This window comes from Bombina bombina, chromosome 1, assembly GCF_027579735.1.
Source record: "Bombina bombina isolate aBomBom1 chromosome 1, aBomBom1.pri, whole genome shotgun sequence".
NCBI classification, from domain to species: Eukaryota; Metazoa; Chordata; class Amphibia; order Anura; family Bombinatoridae; genus Bombina; species Bombina bombina.
The window spans coordinates 1,236,080,407-1,236,097,428 of NC_069499.1; positions in this window are offsets into that span (position 1 = coordinate 1,236,080,407).

Sequence of the window (17,022 nt, forward strand, 5' to 3'; positions counted from 1 at the left end):
CCTTATTCACTCCAGTTACATCAATACCTGATAATCTCGCAGTCCTCTGGCCGTGTTCAACAAGAGCAGCTTTCAATCTCAGTCTCCAGATTTACAAACAACATGCTGAATCAGTAACAAAATAACATATGTATATATGTTATACATATGTAAATTATTATTTCTTAACCCTTTCATGACAGGGTCAATTTGTCTACATCGGAGCAACGTTCCGATGTAGACAAATTGAAATCACGCGATTGCGAGATTTCAGTTATGGGATCTGGTTAAGGGGGCGTCCCTATGATGCTAGTCACGCCCTCCAGACCGCGAATGCATCCAGGAAGCGTTGTTGGCTTCAGGACAGCCAAACCGCTTAGATGTTCTATTCCGTCCTAACAGCGCTAAAGCCCAGCGCAGTTAGGATGGAATAGAATGTCATAACGGCATTAAAAGGTTAAAATAGTTTATATATACGTTGTTAATTTATTTTGAATTTGTTCAGTGGTAGCTATGCATGCTATCAGCTTGATGTATCATATACTTCCTAAGACAGACAGATAGATAAATAAAGAGCCTAAAGTAATGTTCTTATTTTGCCTTAGTTCAGACAAATAGCAAAATGTTATGTTCATAAATGTGTCTGTTAATTAATTTGGTTTCTTATTTCATTAATATGTTTTATTTAGGAAACCTCAATAAATGCCAACCAAGAATATTAAGAATCAAAACGCAAGCTATAGCATGTTTCTTTGGCAGCACCACACTATCTCACTTGTTATTATTCTGCTCATGTGTTAATGAATAATTTAAAAACAGCTTACAAAATGAATAATTTCTGATACTATGCTATTTTCTTTTTTGCTATACTGTGTGATCATCAAGTGAGCCAGCTTGTTCAATAAATGGGATTTCATGTCTAAAAGCCACTGTAGAATAGTGTAGAAAGTCATTTGTTTGTACAAACAGCAGCAAGATAATAATGAGAGGAAATGGCAATTTATGGATTGATTGCAATTAAAAGCTATTGTCTCCAAACTACTTTGCATTAGGTTGTTCATTCTTCAATACTTCAAACCATTCCACTTCAATACTGTCAATTCCAAGATGACTCCTGGTGATGCTATAGTCAATACAGAGGCCTAGGATGCACTTTGCTTCTACATTACTGTCAGTCATAAGCCTACAACATGCATAGGCAGTCATCAAAATTCCCATTTACAGAAGAAGTACTAATTACTGCATTAGTTTGGACCAGACTATTCTTTTTAGTTTGTAATATAGATTCTTACCCTTGCAGTCCCCACCTCCTGTTCCTCACCCGCCTACCCTTCTAGATTGTAACTTCCAATGGGAATAGGGCCCTCAATTCCTCCTGTACTGTTTCATACATTTTGTTCTGTCTGTTAAAAGTATTGTATCATCATGGTACTTTTATCTTTTATACTCATGGACAGCGCTGCAGAATTTGTTGGCACTTTATTAATAAACTATAATAATAAAAATAATAATAGTGTTATATAACAGCACTTTATAGATTTAATAACTGAACAAATAACTCATGAGGTATGGCCATCCCCCATTATATATCATGCATAATATAGTTATATTTTAGTAAATATGACAAAATAAATCACAAGCAGTATTTGTGGTTCACTTGTATTAGTAATGGCAAACAGAACACACACTCTAAAAAAGAATTGTTCAGGCTCTCCAAGCCTTGGAATAAGTGTTGAGTTTTAAAGGCTATGTGACTCCTAAGTGATTTGGCTCTATCCATATTCACTAAAGGCCATTCTACAATTCATTGCTTACTTCATGCTCTTGCTACATATGGGAAGTTGAGGTTCAGAGTTGCAGCGTTAGATGACCGGATAATTACCCCACTCCTATTCACAGAAAGAGTTGACCGCTCCATGTGGTGTCCCCAGAAAGCAAACCCCCAGGATCCCAGTACAGCGACAAGAGGACAGTATATATAGGAATGTTAGATTTCAGATATCTTGGCCGCCCCTCAGTAGTGTCCCACAAGAGTAAACCACCAGGGTCCCATTTGAGAATTTGTGTGACGATGTGGAAAGATATATGGGGTTGCAATAAAGCTGGTGGGGAGTTTGTGGTTTGTATCTGTGTATTACCATCCTTCTGGGCACATCTTCTAGCTGGTATCTCTGTAGGGATGCATTTCACAATCTCCTGGTTCTGTATAAAGCTTGTCGGGTCACTTTGGCAGTAAGACTGCAAGCCTGGGGTAGAATGCCTAAGCTCTCCTTATCGCTGTCTGAACGCTTCACCGCTGTATCCTCATGCATCACTGCCGGTTCCACAACATTGGGCTTTATGTCCCCCAGAGATGAACTAGAGGTAGGCAGTGAACGCTGGGGCCCCAAAGCATCACTTCTACCACACTCCATCATGTCAGGCTCAGGCTGGGTGGGGTGTTGAAGTGAGTAATCACTTCTACATTCGGATACTTTACACAACATATCCTCCAAGGCAACGTGGTGTCCATCAAACAGGCTACTCAGCAATTCGAAGAAATTTGAAGGAATCTCCATGGTAGGTATTTTGCAATATGTGTTAGGCAGGTTCATGGTATATATTACTGCTGTAGATGTTTGCAGTGCCTTGCGGAGTATCACTGCCTCATAACAAGAGACATGAGGGTGCTCTGCCGGGGGTTTAGTTGGTAGGCCGCAACCTTTAAAAAAGCTCCAGTAGGCTAAAACTAGCCCCAAACCTAAAAAGAGTGATGTCAATCAAAAGAGCTTGCTCTGCTGCAAAATATATGATGCAAGCTAGTGCTCGATGGGGCATTAGAGAGACGATTTTATGCAGATTAATGTTAAGGTCTGAAGCAGCAAACAACCTAGTGTCCTATCACGGCCGCTGCCCAGAAGTCCCCCCCCCCATTTATTTTAACATTTCCAAACCACATATTGGAGATGAAGCATCACTCTTCCAAGGGTCCATAATGCCAGTTTTTAAATTAAAATAATATTTTTAACTGTCCCAGATACCTCAACTTAACAATTGATTGGACATGTTGCAAAAATAGGAACAACTCTAAAAGAAAATAAAGGTTGTAGTTTGATAAGCTAATGAACAATCTAGATGTACACAATACACTGACACGAAAATACTAAGGGCCACAATACAAGTGGAACGCAAAATATCGATTTTGTTTAATCGATATTTGCGCTCCACTTTGTTATACCAGGGCACACAAATGTGCACTGGTATTACGTTAGGTGCAATGCCCAGAAGCATTGCGCTCACGAGAGTGTGCTTCCATAGGCTCCAATGGGAGACAAGGCAGATAGTGCAGCGAAGGGGGTAAGACACGCATTGATGGGCAGCAGATCTTAAATATACTGTATATGTATATGAATATATAGATATGTATTTGTGTTTATATGAGTATATACACATATTAAGACATAAGTATATGTGTATATAAGCCTATTACATATATGTTTAACGGGAACACAGAATTCCCCTTAGACAGAAATGTAAAGGCTAGTTTTTCTAACACCCCACTCCCGTCACTTTTAAGCCCTAAAAACTGCTTCATTCAGGGGTTTTTTAAAAATTAAAAATGCTACAATTTTTTTTTCTTTTTGTAACATGAACCTCACACTTTATTTTGGTTCAAATTGGGGCACAGTTAGAAAAGCAACCAGAGATCGGACTTCTGGTTAATTTTCGGAGTGCTAATTGCTACAGCGAGCTCGCAGTAGCAATAATAAGCCACTTGTAATAGCTAGTTATTTATCGCACGCTCGTAAACGGGTGAAATTGCCCATTTACAGGCGTGCAATAAATTAGCGCTCCACTTGTAATCTAGCCCTAAATACTAAAAGGAAATACTAAAAGGAAACACAGCCAGCATATTAAATCTACCTTTTATCCTTATGGCTTTAACTTTTAAAGCATACAAACTCTTTACTGCAGATCTTGATATTATTTTTAGCTTCAGGCTGCCTCCAATAATCCATGCAAAGAAGCAATGTTTTTTTTAAAGGGACAGTCTACTCCAGAATATTATTGTTTAAAAAGATAGATAATCCCTTTATTATCCTTTACCCAGTTTTGCAAAACCAAAGCAGTTATATTAATTCACATTTTACCTCTGTGATTACATTGTATCTAAGCCCCGACAGACTGCCCCTTATTTCAGTTCTTTTGCCAGACTTGCATTTTAGCCAATCAGTGTGGACTCATAAATAACTTCACGGGAGTGAGCACAATGTTATCTATATGTCACACATAAATTAGCACTGTCTAGCTTTGAAAAACTGTCACAATTCACTGAGCGAAGAGGCCTTTAAGAGATTAGAAGTTAGCATATGACCCAATTTATGTTTAGCTTTCATCAAAGAATACCAAGAGAACAAAGCAAATTTGTTGATAAAAGTAAATTGGAAAGTCCTTTAAAATTGCATGCCTTATCAGAATCAGAAATATTTCATTTTGACTAGATTGACCCTTTGGCATCTACTTATCAAGCCGTCAACTTACTTGCATTCAACGGCACCAATATGCTCGCCTAAGATCGCCTAACTTTGCTGCCGCGGACCTGAATACCAAAAAATCTGTCAAAAATCTGCGCACCAAGTATGGGGCGATGAGCAGCGGACTGTTGTTAACTGACAGTCATCGATCTCGCTGCTCTTCGGCTTTTTCCCAGCTTTATTGGCATACTGTCACCAAACACCCACACTATACTACACTGTTTTACCCCTATCCCGCTGCTCACGGACCCCGCTGCAATTAAATAAAGTTATTAACCCCCAAACCGCCGCTCCTGGAGTCCACCGCCACTCTAATGAACGTATTAAACCCTATCCTGCCACTCCCGGAGCCCACCGCCACCTGCATTATGTTATTAATCCCTAATCGGCCGCCCCCTACACCGCCGCCACCGACATGTTATTAACCCCTAATCTGCATCCCTCCACACTGCCGCCACCTACATTATACTTATTAACCCTTAATCTGCCATCCCCAACGTCGCCGCCACTATATTAAATATATTAACCCTTAAACCTAAGTCTAACCCTAACACCCCTAACAAATATAATTAAAATAAATCTAAATAAAACCTATTATTAATAACTAAATAATTCCTATTTAAAACTAAATACTTATCTATAAAATAAACCCTAAGATAGCTACAATATAACTAATAGTTACATTGTAGCTATCTTAGGGTTTATTTTTATTTCACAGACAAGTTTGTATTTATTTTAACTAGGTAGAATAGTTATTAAATAGTTATTAACTATTTACTAACTACCTAGCTAAAATAAATACAAAAGTACCTGTAAAATAAAACCTAACCTAAGTTACAATAACACCTAACACTACACTATAATTAAATAAATTACCTAAATTAAATACAATTAAATAAATTATATACAATTATCTAAAGTACAAAAAAATGTTTTTACAGAAAATAATAAACAAATTACAAGATATTTAAACTAATTACACCTAATCTCAATCAGCCAATAGGACTTCCTTAAGGATGGATGCCCTATCAAAATAAACCCCCCCCCCCCAAAAAGCTCAATCAGCCAATAAGATTGAGCTTTCATCCTATTGGCTGATCCAATCAGCCAATAGAATGCAAGCTCAATCCTATTGGCTGATTGCAACAGCCAATAGGATGAAAGCTCAATTCTCTTGGATGATTGCAACAGCTAATAGGATGAAAGCTCAATCCTATTGGCTGATTGCAACAGCCAATAGGATTTTTTCAACCTTAATTCCGATTGGCTGATAGAATTCTATAAGCCAATCGGAATCTAAGGAACGCCATCTTGGATGATGTCACTTAAAGGAATAGAAGAAGAGAGGCGCCACAGAACATAAAACAGTATCGTATGCCCAGGTAGATAAATCCCCTACGTTAAAAGGCCACCCCGTAAAGCCAAATACTCACAGACAGAGTGGCACCAGAGTCGTTCCTCAATGCGCGAGTCGGGACTGTTCAGAGTCGCCAGACAGACACACCCCAGCCAGTATATGTCACTCCGTGTCCACCAGTCAGACGTCGGCAATCGGCAAGCCTCCACAGGTTCCGTATGGCTACGATCAGTGCGCACTACCACTCAAAGCCCAATAGAGCTAGTGTCCAATGTAAAGAGGGTGATAGAGTCCTCAGAGGGTGCGCTGATGCTGTCCGATTGATTGTAGTCAGATGAAACTTCTAAAAAATGGCCGCACTACCAAAAAAATCCTGATGGATCTCGAGAAGGCGGGCAGCACAGTGGCGTGCCTAGTAACACAAGTCGGGACTGTTCTGAGTCGCACGAGAGACACCCCAAGGCTAATGCGCGTCACAATGGAACTTCCAATCAGCTGCGGGTAATGCCGCTCGACTCCAACTGCCCGAGACCAGCTGTAGATTTCAGCATCAGGTATTTAGTCTCAGAGCGCGTGTTCACTCTTGCTGAACTGAAGATGATCTCACTAGTATCACACACACAACTCTTCAATATCTTGGTTTTCAATACAAGGATGGACTTTTGGGATTTGTTTTCTGTACATACAGTCTGTCACGCTCGACTGCTGGGAAGCTCTGCAGTCCTCTCTGTGTGCTTGATTGACAGGTGTCTGAGCCACCCCTTCTTGGATGATGTCACTTAAAGGAACCTTCATTCATCGGTAGTCATCGGAAGGAAGAGGATGCTCCGCATCGGATGTATTGAAGATGGACCTGCTCCGCGTCGGATGGATGAAGATAGAAGATGCCGTCTAGATGAAGACTTCTGCCCGTCTGGAGGACCACTTCGCCCGGCTTGGATGAAGACTTCTCCCAGCTTCGATGAGGACTTCGGCCCGGTTGGATGAAGACTTCTGCCGCTTCCTTGAGAATGGATGTCTGGTCTTCAGAACACTAAGTGGATCTTCAGGTGGTTAATGTTAGGGTTTTTTAAAGGTGTATTGGGTGGGTTTTATTTTTAGGTTAGGGCTTTGGGCCGCAAAAGAGCTAACTGCCCTTTTAAGGGCAATGCCCATCCAAATGCCCTTTTCAGGGCAATAGGGAGCTTAGGTTTTTTTAGTTAGTATTTTATTTGGGGGATTGGTTGTGTGGGTGGTGGGTTTTGCTGTTGGGGGGTTGTTTGTATTATTTTTTTTTACAGGTAAAAGAGCTGATTTCGTTGGGGCAATGCCCCGCAAAAGGCCCTTTTAAGGGCTAGTTGTAGTTTAGTTTAGACTAAGGTTTTTTTTTAATTTTGGGGGGGCTTTTTTTATTTTGATAGGGCATCCATCCTCAAGGAAGCAGCAGAAGTCTTCATCCAACCAGGCCGAAATCTTCATCCAAGCCTGGCAAAGTGGTCCTCCAGACGGGCAGAAGTCTTCATCCAGACGGCATCTTCTATCTTCATCCACCCGACGCGGAGCGGGTCCATCTTCAAGACATCCAACGCGGAGCATCCTCTTCCTTCCAACGACTACCGACGAATGAAGGTTCCTTTAAGTGACGGTATCCAAGATGGTGTCCCTTAGATTCTGATTGGCTGCTAAAATTCTATCAGCCAATTGGAATTAAGGTTGAAAAAATCCTATTGGCTGTTGCAATCATTCAATAGGATTGAGCTTTCATCATATTAGCTGTTGCAATCAGCCAATAGGATTGAGCTTTCATCCTATTGGCTGTTGCAATCAGCCAATAGGATTGAGCTCGCATTCTATTGGCTGATTGGATCAGCCAATAGGATGAAAGCTCAATCCTATTGGCTGATTGCAACAGCCAATAGGATTTTTTCAACCTTAATTTCGATTGGCTAATAGAATTCAATCAGCCAATCGGAATCTAAGGGACGCCATCTTGGATGACATAATTTAAAGGAACCTTCATTCGTCGGTAGTCGTCGGAAGGAAGAGGATGCTCCACGTTGGATGTCTTGTATATGGAGCTGCTCCGCGCTGGATGGATGAAGATAGAAGATACCATTTGATTGAAGATTTCTGCGAGCTTGGATGAAGACTTTGGCCGCTTCGTTTAGGACTTCTCCCGGCTTCTTGGAGGATGGATTTCGGATCTTCAAAACTGTAAGTAAATCTTCTGGGGTTAGTGTTAGGATTTTTTTAAGGGTTTATTGGGTGGGTTTTAGTTTTAGATTAGGACTTGGGCTGCTATAGAGTTAAATGCCCTTTTAAGGGCAATGCCCATCCAAATGCCCTTTTCAGGGCAATGAGGAGCTAAGGGTTTTTTAGTTAGGGTTTTATTTGGGGGGTCGGTTGTGTGGGTGGTGGGTTTTACTGTTGGGGGATTGTTTGTATTTTTTTTTACAGGTAAAAGAGCTAATTACTTTGGGCAATGCCCCGCAAAAGGCCCTTTTAAGGGCCATTTGTAGTTTATTGTAGGCTAGGGTTTTTTTATTTGGGGGGGGGCTTTTTTATTTTCATAGGGCCCTTAGATTAGGTGTAATTAGTTTAAAGCTTTGATAAATTCTTTTTTATTTTTTGTAACTTAGTGTTTATTTTTTTGTGTAACTTAGTGTTTGTTATTTTTTGTAACTTAGTTTTTTGTAACTTTGTAATTTTTTAGTGTAGATTTAAATTATTTGAGTAGGGTTAGGTGTTTAAATATATAATATAGTTAATTTAATTTGTAGTTTATTGTAATTTTAGTTTAAAAGTTAGGGACCAGGGTAGGTTAATTATTAATTTAATATAGTTTAATGTAATTTTATTATAATAGTTAGAATAGGTTAATTATTAGTTTAATATAGTTAAATTTAAATCTAAAGGTAAGTTTAAAATTATTATAAGATAGGGATGAGTTAATATTTAATGTACAGTTAGCGGTTTGTTAGGTTTAGGGATTAATAGGTTAATTTAGTTTATGGCGATGTGGGGGGCTGGCAGGTTTAGGGGTTAATAAATTTATTTAGTTGCGGTGGGCTCCGGAAGCGGCGGGATAGGGGTTAATACTTTTATGTAGGTGGCGGCGGTGTTAGGGCGGAAGATTAGGGGTTAATAAGTATAATGTAGGTGGTGGCGTGTTGGGGCTGCAGATTAGGAGTTTGTAGGGGGCGGCAGATTAGGGGTGTTTAGACTCGGGTACATGTTAGGGTGTTAGGTGTAAACGTAACTTTTATTCTCCCATAGGAATCAATGGGATATTGGGCAGCAGTGAACATGAGCTTTCGCTGCTTTCAGACTCCCATTGATTCCTATGGCATCTGTCGCCTCCAGGGCTGCGGATTGAAAACCAGGTATCCTGGGCCGGAATAGAGCCGAGCGTACCTGGTAGACATTTGTTAACTAGCAAAAGTAGTCATATAGTGCCGAATTTGCATTCGGAACATCTGTAGTGACGTAAGCATCGATCTGTGTCGGACTGAGACACGCGGATCGTATGTGACGTCACAAAATTCTATTTTGTCATCAAGCTCGCCACAATTACACTGTGGAATTCCAGTGTATTTGCGGTTGACGGCTTGATAAGTAGATGCCTATACGTCTTCTTGCACTTATAAAGCTGATCGCACAATAGACATAATACTTTTTATTTGAATCTGTCTTCCACATTCAATTAATATAGTATATACTAGACTAGGGTCTCTGAGTTCAGGTCATTCTCAACAATCAATAAGAGCTCAATGGAAACACTTCCTGATATGTAAACAGCAATTTGAACGCAATTGTGGTACATCTATGCTCTGATGAGAAAAGCTATTTCATGATAACAATAATGTTTTCTATATTACTGTAATAAACAGTTTTAACTCAAATACATGATATATTTAACTATTGAATGAGTTATCAGGATGCTAGGGCCCCCCTGTACACATTAAAAGGGAATCAAGAAGGTGTCTTAAAACCCTCTGTCAGAAAGGGATGCAATGCAATCCATGGAGGTAAAGTGGTTGTTTTTCTTAATCAGAAAAACTAACCCTAAAAAATAGATACAGTCTACTTTAAACGTAAAGCCAAAATATAACAATATACAAAGGTATATTAGATTACAAGTGGAGCTCAAAACTATTAGCGCTATTGAGCACTAACTTATCTCAAGTTAAATCATTAGCCCTCCTATTTTTGCATTTATATATAAAAAATGGAAATTAAAAAAAAACTTCAGGCACCCTAACATCTGGAGGGTAGATTGCGCAGCCGTCCCTCTCCCCATAGACTTCTACAAAAGCCTGGACTTGCTTTCATTCATTCGGTAATCTAAAGTTGCACTAAGCCAAACAGCACTTATGTCGAAGGTGTGTTAAGAAATACTTCACTTGGAAGAAAGAGAGAGAGATGATTATTAAAATAATAAACATATGTTTTACATTTAATATGTTTATATAATGTAACACTTTAATATGTTTTACATGTGTTTTGTTATACTGTACTTTTATTGTAACACTTTACGTCAGGTCTCAAGTTGAGCTAACTTTTTTAGCTGTGTTATGTGTTGCGCTTTACAAGCGATACTTCGTCTGATCACACTTTCCATTGAAAGTATAGGGTGCGCTAAAGGGATGCCGGCTGTGCTAAAAATTCTCTGGTTATTCTGTTTTACCATGGACTCATAATGCCAGATTGCATGATAATCCCAGTGAGCTCCTGCAATATTGATAGCGCACCCTGCACTATCAAGAGGGCTCCACTTGTAATCTAGGAAACATTTAATTAAATATAATAAACACTCTATAATAATAAATAATACAGGGGGGCAGAGTTAGCCAAGCCAAGCAGAGAAAACGTGCACTAACAGAGCTCTTCACAGATTTATCTTAAAAATTGAAATTATATCAACTTTATCCCAAATTTGGACCTTGATATCCCTGGGAGAAGATCCCTGATTGACTTGAGGCTACTAAAGCAGTGAATTCTGCACATTCGGCTGATCCTGTACAGCACTAAGGACCACCAGCCCAGGAACACTGTGGCCGCATCAGTCCGGGACCTAAACCCCAGCACCGGAACTCCAAACCACCAGCCTATTGTACTCCGGAGGGTCGGGGATCCGCTCCGGAGTATTGCGGTGCACTGGCCAGGGTTTTTTAGCCCACGAGTGTATCCTACAACAGGGCGCCATCGTAAGGGGTGCGGCAGCGGGAGTTAACAGATACAGGAGCAACAAGAGAGGACTACTGGGTGCTTGTACCCACAATACACAGGGGATTTACATTCCGAAGCCCCGATACCAAGGGGACACACTCAGTAAGGAGACATAACAGCACTGGGCCCATTTTTATCAACGTACCTAGGGCGCGAAAGCCCGCCATCTTAGATACCGCTCCCCTGACAGAAGCACAAGCCAGGTCACAGAGAGGATATAAAGCGGTTGCAGAGGAGAGCCTTTGATATGCTTGTTGCTTAGCACGCTGGTAAGACACCCAATACTACATACATCACTGCCATTCCCTCTCACATCTCATTACCTGAACACAAGCACAGCCGTTAACTCATACCCCGTGTGGCATCTAGGGCCTAGCAGTCCACAGCACAATCTCCAGACAAGCCATCACTGGCAAGTGCGCAGTCATACCCTTCTGCCTGCTATTTCTGGCTGAGGCCTCGCCGCTTTGTGTCAGTTCTATCTTCACAAACAGTCCCATTTATACCCACACAACATCTGAAGAAATAGGGACATATAGAGAGGCCATTATCGCAACTTTCTTGTGCACTAAAATCTGCAGCCTGCTTCCTAAAACTGAATAAGTGATCTGAAGGGATTATAAGGGAAGGGTGAAAACAACATCATAATAAAACCCATTTATACACACTATCTACATTAAGGGGTACAGCTCTCAGAGATTCTAATCTAAGCTATAATACAAGAGACTGAGACCCTGAAACGTGTCAACTGTGGGTTAGTCAGTCCAAGATAAGTGAGCAACAACAGGCCAGAAAGACCTGGAAGCTGATGATACAATCGAGCTACCATAGATTACTGTATCTGATAACACACTGAAACCTATTGAACAAGCACCTGCACCCTCAGACCAAACCTACTGCTGTGTTAACACCCCAGGAAGCCAGTTAAGATATAGACTCTACCTTCTAACCACAGTTCCCTCACTGGTCTCTCCCCTCCCTTTCCCTCCGGCCCTGATTGCCCGCGGGTCATACCCCCATACCTTACCCCACATCGTCCTAAGGGGACAACCCCCCAGGGGAGAGACTATACGCCTCAGTGAAACCTATATCTGCTCTCAGGCCTCAAGGCACAGTTCTTAGCTAGCTCAGTTCCAATTACTGTGAGAAGCCAGGAATTGTGAAGACAATGTAATAGCTCTACGCACTGATGCCATAGCCCCAGTCAGCCTTATAACAGATATCTTCATAGTGCAAAACAGTCTTTTCTTTTTCTTATTATTTGCCTTCTATACCTGATGCCACTACAATTGCAGAAGCACAAGATGCCGCAATCCTTTAAAAGAAAACAAAGGTCCCACAACACTCCGAAGAGAACAGTCGCCGACCATTTTAGCCAGCATACTCCTAGACAGCAATCTGGCTCGGAAGATGATGCCTCGGACACAAGCAGCCTTAACGATGCTCGCATCAGAACAACACTAACCCAGGCCACAGGCCGTCTTCAACATCAAGATGCTGATACTGATAACAATATTATGGACTCTATCAGGTCGCTTCTGGCTTCGCATCACGACTCCCTCTCTAAGAAGTTTGATAAGGGTCATGCTGATCTGAAAAGGGACATAGCCCTTATAGGAGAAAGAACAGATGCGCTGGAACGCAAGCAGGAAGATCTCAGGGTAGATCATGTCAACCTCTTAGATTACTCGCAGGGTCTTGCAGAACAGATCACTGACCTGGAGCTCAAACTTGCAGACCTCGAGGACAGGACTCGCCGTAACAATATTAGGGTGAAGGGTATTCCTGAATCTGTGCCCCCACAGGAGCTTGAAAAATTCCTGCAAGATTGTTTTGTGGCAGTCCTTGGTGCTGGGATCGAGAAAGAGATGCTCCTTGACAGAGCCCATAGAGCCCTGAGGCCGAGGACGGCTGAAGGCGATAAGCACAGGGATGTTGTTGCCCGTCTGCATTATTACACTTTTCGAAAGAAACTCCTGAGAACCCTGGCAGGTGACAAGTCGCTCCCGGAGCAGTATGCTGATATCCAGGTATTCCAAGATCTCTCTCCCCACACCCTCCAGATAAGAAGACACTATCAACCCTACACTAAAATCTTGAGGGACAAAGCCATTAAATACAGGTGGGGCTTCCCTGTTAAGCTCTACATCAATAAAGATGGACAGCAATATGCGGCCTCCTCACCTCAGCAGGCAAGAGAGTTACTCCAAAGATGGGGTCTACTACCACAAGACCCGCCTGTGCCTCCCCAAGCAATTGTACCAGGTAGAGGTTTGAGAGCATCCGCCCCTGAGTGGGGCTCCCTTCCGCAGAGACCCAGCAGTGACCAGAGGAATACTTCAATATCCAGAACTTGAGACGCTCCCACATGAGACTTTTCATTCTGGTCACTGCTCTGATATGCAGATTGTTATCTCTCCAAACTGGGGACTTATAATTGAGAGACTCTTTACTACTACAGAGACTGACTCGTGTGTACCGAGGGTACACGAAGATTGGTGAGGCTGCTATGACATAATGGTTGTTTTCTACATTTGTGTTTTTTGGATGTCTCTCCTCCTTGTCTCCCCTCCACTCCCTCCCTGTTTCTTTTTTCTTTCCTTTCTGCACTTCTCTACACTACTTTCCTCCCCTCTTCCCTCCTCCCCTTCTTTTCTCGCCCTACCTCTTTGTGCCTATGATTATTTGTAACTGTATTTATCAAGCTTATCAACGACAGTTACGAGATGTTACAGCTTGTGACTTGCTATGTTCTAACACATTACCTAGATGACCACTGCCTAGAGAGGCGCATGTCCTGGTTGCACTAAATAGAAATCCCAGGGTAGAAAAGCGCATTAACAATAGCTCTACACTCCTACTCTAGACTGCATACTCCTTTTGGACTAATGAGGACTAATGAGTGCTGCGAAAAATAGTAAACCCCTACCCCTCTTTGCCCCAATACTTAGAGGGGCACTATCCAGAGCTGCGCTTGCCTTAATCTCCATTTAAGAGAAATAACTAAGAAGTACTGTGCGCCGTGAATAGCTCTACACTTTTGCCCTAGGTTACATACCCCTTAGAATTAAAAAGTGCTACATAAAATTGAAAACCCCTATCCCTCTAAGTTTTAATCACTGAAGCAGCCACCTTTCTCCCTATTGGGATAGGCAGGAGTTGGATCACTTGAAAATCTATCAGGCATTAAACTCCCATGAAAAAGCAGCCTTGAGGTCCCAGAATTATACAATCCCCCAGTTTGTCCTTTTGGGCTGATGGTCATCATTGTGTGTTGTTATTCTTATTCATGTTGTTACTGTTTACTTTTTTGCTATTCTCACTAATGTTTATGTATATAACTCAGGGTTTATAAGATGTACAGGAACCAATAATTGGCAAGAGATGCTATAGCCTGTGGTTTACTATGCTTTCGCCCAATGTTTAGATGACTACCATCCGGAGTTGCGCACACTTCAACTCCCACTTGCGACCAATAACCCTAATGTTAAGTACACCATTTATAGCTTTTCACTATAGCCTTCAGGTATATGCCCCCTTGGTTAAGATGACCTTATGAACGGCTGAAAAATCTTATCCCATTATGTTCCACTTATATTAACAGCCACCCCTGCTTATACCTGACCAATCAGGAATTGGATTAGTTGTCAACCTGGCGGTCATCACATTTCCATGAGAAAATAGCCCTGAGGTCCAAGGACGACATCCCTCCCTAGCTTAGCCCTTGCAAACTGATGGTAGTCATCATATATTGTTTGTTTCTTAGGATGTTGTTGTTGTTTATGGTTGTTTTTCTTTTTTGCTGTTTTGGGCTGTCCATTCTAATGTCTATGTTTACAACTGCAGGAATATAGGGCTTGGGATACCTCGCCCTGCAAGAATACCTTGTATGCATACAACTACCCTCGGAGGGATACCATTGACAGGGAAACTTAATTACAGACCAACACACGAGTCTCTCTCTTTCTCCCTTGACCTTCATTCTAGAGAGTCGAGATTAGACTTTCCTTACCCCAATTTTTGTCTTAGCCTTAAGCCAGAGATAACAGTATGAGTGCATTACAGTAATATAATATAAGACTCTCACTTAGAACGAAAAAATTAAAATAAGGACTAAAAACAAGAGAAAAAAAGGGAAAAGATTTTATTTATTTTTCTTTCTCTCTCTTTTTTTATTTTGCATGATTTAAACTAGCTGACTGGGGCTTGGCTATTTCTGCTGGCCTCTCCCCCCCACACATATATAGTTGTGCTCTCCTACTGTTAGTTGTGAGATCACTCATTGTGATAGTGTATATATACACATCAACATACGCTAGTTACGTCTGAAACTCAAGACATTCTGTTCGTGGACTGAAGTGCTCCCAAAAACCGCCTCCTTTCCCCACCCATATCCCCTTACCCCCGCTTACCTGCACCACTCTTCCTAAAGTCTATGTCCTTGCCCGTAACTGAGATCCTCATCTGTTACCTAGAAGGCATCCGCTCACAACATGGCTCCCGTTTCGGCTGCCACCCTGAACGTCCAGGGGCTTAACTCGCCTACTAAAAGGAGTCTTCTGTATAACTACCTATTCACCCACAAAATACACTTAATGTTTCTGCAGGAGACCCACTGGGAAAGGGGCTCTAAGCAGCCCAGGAGTTCCCCCCTGTACCCGATCTGTGAAACAGCCTCTTATACGAAAAAGAAGAGAGGAGTAGCCATAGTGATTCACCGAGATGTCAGTTGTAGGATAGACCATATTGAACGAGACCCTGAAGGTAGATTCCTTATCCTAGTTTGTGCCCTAAATGGGGCCCTTTATACGTTGGCATCCATTTATGCCCCGAATAAGGGACAGGTCCCCTTTCTTCGAAACTTTTTAAACAAGTTAGATCTCATCAAAAGAGGACATGTCTTGGTGGGGGGTGATCTGAATCTGGTCTGGGACCCAGTGCTTGACAAGTAAAAGAACATAAGCCACCCAACTGACCGCAATCTAATCTCACTGTCACTGGCCTTCCGTAGGCTAATGTATCAATTTGGACTGTTTGATGTTTGGAGGTGCTTAGCCCCGACCGAACTAGACTACACACACCATTCGGTACCTCACAATTCATACTCGCGGTTGGATTATCTGCTCTGTGATTCATGGACAATAGATAAATTTGCTATGTCAAAGATCAAGCCTTGTCCGTGGTCAAACCATGATATGGTTAGTGCCCATTTCTCAACCCTACAATCCCCTGACTGTAGGCCGTCCTGGAAACTCCCGGACCAGTGTCTCGCGGAAATAGAGATTCCGCGCCTAAATGAAATCATCCTAGATTTCTTGGCGCATAACGACACTGGGGACATGAGCCTTGAAATGGTATGGGCCGCCCTCAAAGCATACCTGAGAGGACATTTCATAAAGAAAAAGGCCCAATGGAAAGCGGCTCATAAGATTCCCTTATCGAAATTGTACGCTGAACTGAGACCCCTAGAGATGGCCAACAAAAATGCCCCGGACCCCGCTCTTGCCACCCAGGTGGGTATAATAAGGTCTGAGATCAACAAACGAGAGCTTCTAAGAGTACAAACCAACCTATTTAAACTAAAACAAATATACTATAGCAAAGGGAACAAAGCCGATAGGCTCTTGGCCCGCAAACTTCGAAACAGGGCGGTTGCCAGTAGGATTCCGGCCATTAACTCTGCCCGTGGCATAGTCCACTCCCCCAAGGAGATCGGTAGAGCTTTCTCAAACTATTACGCTGCCCTTTATGATCTAGACAGCGGGTCTAACGACCCACCGCCGAGTGGTACGGAGTTGGGGCAGTTCTTAACTAAGTTGCATTTACCAAAGTTGAGCGAGGAGTCTGCTGAAGAACTTGACAGACCATTTTCCTTGGAAGAAGTGAAGGCGGCCATTTTGTCCCTTAAGCCTCACAAGGCCCCTGGTCCGGATGGCTTCTCCTCTCTCTTTTACAGAACTTTCG